The sequence below is a fragment of the Castor canadensis genome, chromosome 18, assembly GCF_047511655.1.
Source record: "Castor canadensis chromosome 18, mCasCan1.hap1v2, whole genome shotgun sequence".
Taxonomy (NCBI): domain Eukaryota; kingdom Metazoa; phylum Chordata; class Mammalia; order Rodentia; family Castoridae; genus Castor; species Castor canadensis.
Window position 1 is genome coordinate 5,139,412 of NC_133403.1, and position 7,126 is coordinate 5,146,537.

At 39.6% G+C, this 7,126-nt stretch overlaps 1 pseudogene; it reads right to left on the reverse strand.

Annotated features, from left to right (window-relative positions):
• Nucleotides 1–5,306: 5,306 nt before the first annotated feature.
• On the reverse strand, nt 5,307–6,711 carry LOC141418774 (cyclin-I pseudogene; annotated as a pseudogene).
• Between the last annotated feature and the right edge of the window lie 415 nt (nt 6,712–7,126).

A 7,126-nucleotide genomic window follows, 5' to 3' on the forward strand; every position in this document is an offset into this window, starting at 1 on the left:
CCTCATGCCTGAAAACACAAAACCACTTGCCAATGGAGGTATAGGCCCGGGAGCACATGACCATTCATGGCATACCTGGAGATTACAGGATTCAAAAGAAGTAACAGCCACACACTAGCTGAAAATAAATCACCAGAGCTAAAACAAGTCATTAAAAATAATAAAACACTTAACAGTAAAGAGAAGTAAAATAAAGCAGAAAGAAATACATTTTTAGATAGTGAAAAATCTAAACTTTCAAAATATTTCTGAAAATGGTTATCCAAGTAAAGGGAGTTACAGCAATTTAGGGTAGTGTCTCAGCAGCTAGCCACATTTAAGTCAGGCTTCACATGGAGTAGCAAAAATCAGGTATAGAATCACAGAGGAGAAGTACAGGTACAGGAAGGTAAAAGAGAAAAGACTCATGGTAAGGAATGATGCACAGAGTTAGAAAATGTCAGGAAAGAAGATATCATTTTTGTGAGCATTGCACATAAACATCGGGGAGAAACTCTGCTTAGGTGGAAAAGCCTTGCTGAATCTTGCATTCATAAAAACTCATAAATGCTAACATCATTCAAAAAGGAGCAACAGGAAAACACTTCTGCCAATTCCATACACAGGTAGTAAAAAAGAAGATTATATGCAAATGAATGCAATTAAAAAACAAAATTTGTCAATCTTGATGAGAATTATTCAACGAACAAGGCAAGGTACTTTTTTAAACTTGAGGGAAAGTGTCACAAAAAAAATGAAACGATAGAAACCATGGAAAGTTCTCATTAATGAGAACAAGAGAGACTCTGGGATGAATGGACAGGAGTAAGAGAATAAAAATTATTAAAAGCACCACATCAGTCTTGAAATGTAAATTAGAGGAAAGGTGTAAAGGATCGGGACACAAAAACGAAGTTGAAAGAGAAGGAAATATTTTCAAAAGAAATTTGAGGAGAAATGGTAAACACCTGAAAGAAACATACAACATTGATGATAACTATAGGAATATAACAGATAAATAATTGAGGTGCCTGAAAGAGAAGTACCTAAGCAAACATAATAGCAAATTCTAAAAACTATAGCTCAGAGTGGTGTGGTGGTATTCAAATGTAATTTCAGCATTTGGGAAACCTAGGCAGAAGGATCAGGAGTAGGAAGCCAGTTTGTGCTTCAAGGAACACCCTGTTGTAAGGCCACTCCCCACAAATACCCAACCCTCCAAAAAAACCTATATATTAAACTTTCTTTAGAAACAGGAAAATACTTTGTAATATTTGTCAAGGAGATAAAAAGGACATGTAGATATACCTCAGTGGTAAAGTGATTGTTTATTAGGCAAAAGTGCCTGGGTTTGTCCTCAGCACTAAACAGAACAAGGGGAGCAGGGAGAGAGGGACAAGGAGAGGAATGGCTGGAGAGGCGGAGGGACAGATGAGGAAGGAGAGAGGGAGTCTGCACCACTAAACCCAAAGAATAACCATTTTGCCTGATTTCCCCAAAGTGGTTATCAATCAAGACCCAAGACTTTGATGTTTGCTGTGGCAATGGACTGAAAAGAGCTCATCTTCTGGAAAAAGATTGATTTGAATTCCCAAAGAAATACCCAATAAATTTAAATATCCAAGAAAACATACTTAAACAGCACACTAAACATAAAACCTCCGCCCATTATCATTAATGGGGGAGAATAAATCAGACATCATTCTCTTTTCTTATTTTCCTTTGCTTTCTTTTGAAATTCCTTTCCTCTTCTAGTCTCTGCTCTTTTGTCCTTTCTTCTGATATCCTTTCCTTTCTCTTTCCTTTTTTATTTTCTTTCCTGATCCTCTTAAGCAGCGCATGTAACCAAACAGTTCCCAAAAGTGGATCCCATTAGGTAAAACCTGTTATGTTAAGGCCCTCCTGGAATGTCTTCCTCCTCATTTGTGGATGCTTCCACAGTTTCCATGACAAAGTCTTTAGAAATACAAGCACAAACAATGAGTTTTTATATACTGTATCTCTCTTCCTCTGCACGCCAGTTTTGGCCATTCTGAATCACAGTGTCTCTCTGGTCTTTCCACTGGGTTCTCACACACCGTGGGTCCCGATGAAATTGAAGGTCTTCATTAGGAAATTGCTATCATTTCAAACCTTCAAATGAGAGACAGAAGCTGATGAAATAATCATCTAATATTATTTCACTCTTCCAACATCCCTCTCACCTCGAAGTGGGTCAACCTATAATTCCAGCTTACTTTCTTACAGATAGATATAGAATCATTTTGAACCAATTTCAATTGGGAGACTCAACAGAGAAATTTTGGAGATTCTTCTGTCCTGTTCTGAGCATTTCTCACTCTCCAATTTGCAGAGAACAACCTATTTTGGTTGTCTTCAGAGGAAATCACAAGCCTACCTTAAGGTAAAATCCATTCAGAAGAATTCTTGCTTCTATGCTCATTTTGTAATGCTTCTTGCCAAGTGCACAGAAACCATGGCAGGCTCAGTGATTTGAGACAGATTTTCCACTTGAGCATGGTATTTCCACTACATAGTCACTTATCTGAAGGTCCATATTGGAACTTCATGGAGGAAATTCCTCCAACTTTGCCTACAGAACCTCTTCTCTCACTGGTAATTTGATTAGTTCCCATGTATCTATAAACACGCTGCAATGATGACAGCATTTTTTATGAAGACAGCATTGGCGCTGGAAAGTAGGAGAATATATATCTAATGGAACACTCATATTAAGAGCAATTCAATAAATTAATAATGAATTGCAACTCAGAGAGCAGCAAAACACATACTCATTTTAGAAAGAGTGGCAAGAAACCCCAAAGACCCCAGGGAACATAATTAAAATGGTATGTTGAGTAAAGCAAGTCCTCTTGAACACCCAGGTAGAACAAAAATGAAACACATCCCATTTTCTCTTCGATTAACAGGCTCTTTCACACCCAAATCCTAATTATCTTAGCTACTTCTTGTACATTGACTCATTACATTTGAAGTTAAACAAACATTTATTTGGTCAGTTAAAGAGAAGGGAAAACAACTCAGGTTGAGGATAGTGCTTGTATTAGAGGAGAGTCACGTATAGCACATTGTGGGGAATTGAAAATAAGGATGATCATGGTGTTGAAACTCTAAAATAATCAAGGACGTTGTGCTAGCAAAATTTGGCAGTGAGAGCTGTGAGATGGAACCTCCAAGAAAGAATCATAAGGAGAAGGTATAAATCAAATACACTGCAATATAAATGAGGAATGCCTCAAAGGGACTCACCAATTGGGTATACGCAGCCAGATGAGGAAAGAATGAGTGAGCTTAAACTTGTCTGAAAGGAATTATCAAATTGCAATGAAAATAAATAGGAATTTTGGGGAAAAACTGAATATGCAAGAATTGTCAGATGATCACAAAAATACATCATGGGAATAAGAAGGAGGAGGACAAGTGCCAGGATTGGGAGGAAGAGGATAAGGGGGAAAGAGACAGAGAGGGAGAAAAATATTTCATGTAATTCAGGTAATATTTCATGGAATTTTACAAATTCCATGACAGATAATAAATGACAACTCTAGGAGGCTCAGAGAGCATCAAGTAAGTTGAATGCTAAAAACAAGAAAAAAACCTGTACATTAGTATATCACATTCAAACTGTAGGAAGCTGGTGGATGAGGCATGTCTTATAACCAGTTATAGAAAGGCATTCTGACCTATGTGGATGAAAGGGTAGAATAGCACAAGACTTATCATCAGAAATGATGCAAACAAGAAGAGATCAAAGAGTTGTATTGATTTTGAAGGAAATCACAAACCCAGAATTCTGCGTCTAGTGAAATTTGTTTCATTAGGAAGGAAAACTCAAGCCTTTATCAGAGGAAAACTGAGTGTTTCACCAGTGGACCCACATTGTAAGAAACATTGAAATACTTTCTTCAGAGAGAAGGAAAAATGGCATAGACTCTATTGAGAACTACACTAAAAAATAATAATATCACTGAAGGAATCAACAATAAAGAAACAAATATTCTATATTTTCTTACATTTTTGTCATTCTGGTGGATTGAGCTCAAGGTCTTGGCTTGCAAAGAAAGCATGCATTCTACTGCTTGTCCTATGTTCCAACTCCTTCTTTTCTTACTATTAATTGTTCTAATGATAGCAATGCATTCAAAGTAACAGCAACAACGAATTGGGCAATTATAGAAAATGGAAAGCTGATGTGAACAATAGTAATGTTACAAGGGATAGGGCAAAAGAAATTTGTACCACCTGTGTAGGTGTAAATGAAAGACTCAAAGTCAATTATTTAAAACAATGTGAAAGAAAGGAGTCAAGTATAGGAGGATCGTGCAGCAATCTGGCTAGGGCCAAAAAAAGGAAAAACCCTAGATGAAAAATCAATTAAAACAAAAAAAAGGCTTGGTGGCACAGAGCCTAGTAAGCAAACTTGTGGTCCTGCTTTCAAAGCCTACTACCACAAATAACTAAATAATTCAATAAATGAAATGTGACTGTCATCTAAAATCAAGAGAAAAAAGGATTCACTTCACATGCTGTATCAAACCAGAAAAGGCAGCAGAAGATGTGATACGCTAAAAAAATACTAAATAAACAACAAATATAAATAGATGGATATTAATTCAGATGCACTATATGCAATAATTATAATACAGAGACTGGAGAGTGTTGGAGACAAGGGGAATAACTTTTATCAAGAAAATCCTAATAGCATAACATAAAACTAGGGTGCTGAGTTCAGTTATTAAGTATTATATACTCAAATCATAGAGCTGCCCATATCTAGACAGTCTCTCCTACTGATTAGAAATGAGTGAAAACATCAGTTACAAAATTCTAATTATATGTTACATACATGTTTCTTTGGTGAGCACCTGGATATATTAACTTTATCACAAATTCTTTTATATAAATGTCAAAAATCCTTTCAACAAATGTAAGTGTCCTAATTACATGTCATCTTTAAACAAAAATGAAAACTAATTTTGTATTTAGTCTAAAAAAAATGAGACAAAAATCAATTTGGTAAATGAGAACTTTTTCCATTACCACCTCTGATTCACCTAGGACAATTCCAAAGTATTCTTTTCAGACTAATGGAACTTGAATCATAGATTACATGGCTGTCTCACTAAAATAAAATTTCTAGGGTTAACTATTCAGTGGACGTCAGAGTATGCAGATCAATATGCATAAAATTCATTTAAGTGTTCACTGGAGAAGCAAGCAAAAGCAACAGAAAATTAAATCAGGACTCTGGGAACAAAGTTTGATCACAACGAATTTTGGAATTTTATGAGTTTTTGACAGGGGCAAGTTACATTTTAGCAGAAAAAAGAATGGAACTGATATGCTACAAAATTTTTTTTGAAAAATATTTTGGATCTTTTGGTTTTATATATATCTTTAAGTTAAATAATGTTGAGTTATAACTAGCCACCAAATGAATAGGGGTTTTTTTGTTTTTTCTCACTGGCTCACTTCAAATCAGCCTGATGAAGTGTATATCCCTCTATAGCCGTTTCTGGTTTTATGTGTTCTCATCCTCAGAGCAGTCAACCTTAGCTTGCACTGGATGGTTAGCACTTGTTGAAAACTACAAGACAGATACAGGCTGCAGAGGTGGACAAGGGGAAGCATGTCCCTCGTCTTGACAAATCAGTGCCACACACAGAACCCACATTTTCTGAAGCATTCTCTTCATTGTAGAGCCGTTTGATTCCATCATGGAAGTCACCTACTTCCATTTCCTCTACTTTGCGTTTAGCACAGGTGTGCTTACACCCACTGGCAGCTGGGAGATGATGGTAGAAGGTAGTACCTTTGACCAGCACTTCTGGCTTGCTGTTGTCTTTGGCGAAATCTGGGCCTGAGACAGAGGAGGGATGTGATCTGAACAGCCCTTTGTCACAGGTCACCAGGGTGTGCTTGAGAGGACGGTAGACATAAACGGAATGTAGAGGCAGGGAAGACTGCAGTAGAAAGGTGGTGTGCCACCAGCTCCCGACAGCGGATCAACTGGGAGCTATCCATCTGTGCTTTCTGAAGCAGTTCAATTGTAAGAGGAAGCCAATCAGGAATAAGTTTCTCCATTTCCAAACTAACCATGGCCCGAGCAACCATGGATCCTTTGAACTGCAGAAATTGGCTGCAGGCCATACAGTAAAGTAGTTGCTTGGTAAGGACTGCCAAATGTTGAGATGGGCTCAATTTGGGCAAGCTGAAAAGTAACTGAGGCCTAGTTGACACCACATGGCATGGAAAATGTGAAGATAATCCAATGGTGTGGCTGTGTGAAGACCCCAATTCAACTTATCCAGAATAATTCTCTCCATTCTCAAAATTTCAGGAGCAGAACAGCCACAGAAACTATCCCTTGCTAATGCCTTCAGTGCTGGGATTTTCTCATCCTCTTCAACTGTCTTGGCAGCTAGGAAAAAACAGGTGATTGCAACACAACTCAAATATTTTGGGTGAGCCTTTACAGTAGCTGAAAACCTATCCAAAAGACTGCTAGCCAGAGCAAATGTTTCTGGGTAAAGACTGAACTGGTACTTGAGTTTGGCCAACCACCGAATTTCCTCATCTCCCTGGGATGGAGAAACAGTCTGACTTGTAGGCATTTTCGGCACGTTCACTTTCCACATCTGGGCTTCCCCGGGAGTGCCTTTTCCAACAGGAAAGACAATCTCTGTTTTCCAAGGGTCCTGGAAACTTCATCATACCCTTTCGATTTGCCTGCCACCCAGCTTCATGTAGCTGCCTTCTCCTCCTCTTCCTCCTCCCCGGCGGAGCTGTAGGCCTCGCGGTGGAGACGCGGGCTCATTCGGGCCCGTCACCACCTCATTTTCCGCAGCGCGCGGCGACAGGCGACCGGGCCGACTGAGGAGGGAGAAGAGGGGGAACCGGGCCGGAGGGCGGCGCGGGCGCAGGCGTTCCAGCGGGACGCACGGCTGCGGTCGTTGGTCAATCAGCGAACTAGTTCCATGATGAGCCCGGACGTGAGGCCGCCGCCGCCACCGTCGGTCCCGCTCCTCCAACCGTCGCCTCTGGTGCCCGGGTGAGGAGGGGGCTCCCTCTCGCCATAGGGCGGCGGGGGCCGGGGAGAGGCGGGGGGGGACACCGGCTCTGCCCC